The sequence below is a fragment of the Plectropomus leopardus genome, chromosome 2 (assembly GCF_008729295.1).
Source record: "Plectropomus leopardus isolate mb chromosome 2, YSFRI_Pleo_2.0, whole genome shotgun sequence".
In the NCBI taxonomy this organism is placed as follows: Eukaryota; Metazoa; Chordata; class Actinopteri; order Perciformes; family Serranidae; genus Plectropomus; species Plectropomus leopardus.
Window position 1 is genome coordinate 18,936,678 of NC_056464.1, and position 1,965 is coordinate 18,938,642.

A 1,965-nucleotide genomic window follows, 5' to 3' on the forward strand; every position below is an offset into this window, starting at 1 on the left:
CGTTTGTTTTTTCTGGATTTACACCCTCAACTTGTTCTCAGATCTCAGAGACCCAGCTTTTGAAAATCCTACTTCTTTACACACGGTTCATTGTCATTTTAGGCTAATGTAAGGTATACGTGTCTTCCTCCAATTTGCACTATCACCAAAAAGAAAAGCTTCGAAAAGTTATAGTGCCGTCTGAGAGCCCGAGGACAAGAGGGAACTTCCCAGAGAGTGACAATCCTGCAGACACAGAGTGTGCTGTAGGTATCCTTTCCACCAACGCCACATGAAGAACACAACTTGTGGTACCTGCCTGCGCTCTGTGACTGACTGGTCGTGCCAAAGGTTCGGCTGCTGGCTTTTGGGTGTTTTTTATTTCTTTGTGTTATGATTTTGTCACACCCCCGTTTTACCCAGAATCTTACATGTCATCTGTGAGCAATCTTTTGAGGAGGAGAAACTTTCGGTCCCATCACGTACAGATCTGGTGTCACCTGATCTGGGAGTAGCCTTTTTTTTAAAATTTTGTTTTGTTTGTCTTCTGCTGTCGGTCACTCTCAATGAAAATCTAAAGAAGAGGAGGAGCGCTTCTATCCAGTGCACGCTGATGAATGACAATGACAGTGATTGCATCTTTACATGCTGCCTAAAAGAAAAAGTTGAATGAACCAAAGTGCATGTTTATTTTTCCTCATTATAAGAAAAGAGAGAAAAAAACACGCACATTGAGATAGAATTACTGTGAGTTTGATGATATATTAACCCTTTGAAATCGAAGCAAACCGGTTTGATTTCTGTCAAAAAGATGGGGTGAAGGCAACGAGTAACTCAACAAGAAATGGCCCAAAAATGAACAAAAATTAGAAAGAAAAAAAGTTATAGGAAAATTACCTGAAAATAAACACACAAAAAAGAGTAACAAAAGCAAATAAGAAAATGATCTGAAAAAAAGTGAAAAATGTGTGTATTTATTTTATATATTTTATTTTATATTTTTTTCACATAATTTTAAATATAAAACTATCATAATTGTAAATATAGTTTTCTGGACATTTCCCCACATTTTTTGGAATAATTTTCTTATAATCCTCCCCTCCTTTTTAAAACTATTTTTTTTAGGTAATTTTCTTGTCACCTTTTACTAGTTCCTTGCAATTTTTCAGGCATTTCTTGTCGAGTTGGTCATTGCCTCCTTTTTCCAAAGCTTTAGAAAGACATTAAACCAATCAGTTCAGGTTTCAGAGGATTTAAGGTCCAGTGGTTGAGATTTTGTGGAATATAGCGGCATCTAGTGATGAGGATTGCAGATTACAACCGGCTGAAACTTCTCCCGGTCAGAATTCCTTCAGTGTTTATTGTTCAGGAGGTTTTTACTGGTAGCTGAATTATCCGTAGACGTCTCTTCCTCTCTAAAACAAACAGTCTAAGTGATTGAAAATGCCAAGAAGACAGAATAAACCAGTTTAACGTTATAAATCGGTGTTTCTCTGACACGGTTTGGCATGTCGGAGACAGTACCTCCTAAAGATTTTTTTTTTACCATGAGCCAGAATATCCAGCCCATCTTCGTCCCAGAACATGCTGGAGGGACTATATATCTCATCTGGACTGAGAACGCCTCAGGATCCCCTAGGAGGAGCTGGAGAGAGCTGCTGGGGAGAAGGACATCTGGAGTACTTTGCTCAGCCTGCTGCCTCTGCAACCCAGAGAAGAGGATAAAATGGACGGATGATCTCTTCCTCTCCAAAACAAACAAACCTGTTGATTTAAACTGGTAAAAAACTTGAATAAAAACAGCTTCACGTTACAAAAATTATATATATTCACGACATTTTTGTCGCAGAGAGGCAGCTAACAAACAGTGGCTGATGCCAAAAAACACAAGTGGCCCAATCCAGTGCTTTGTTTGTCCATTCTGGGCTACTGTAGAAACATGGTGGTGCAACATGGTGATCGATGAGGACTCGCTCTCTTTGTCGA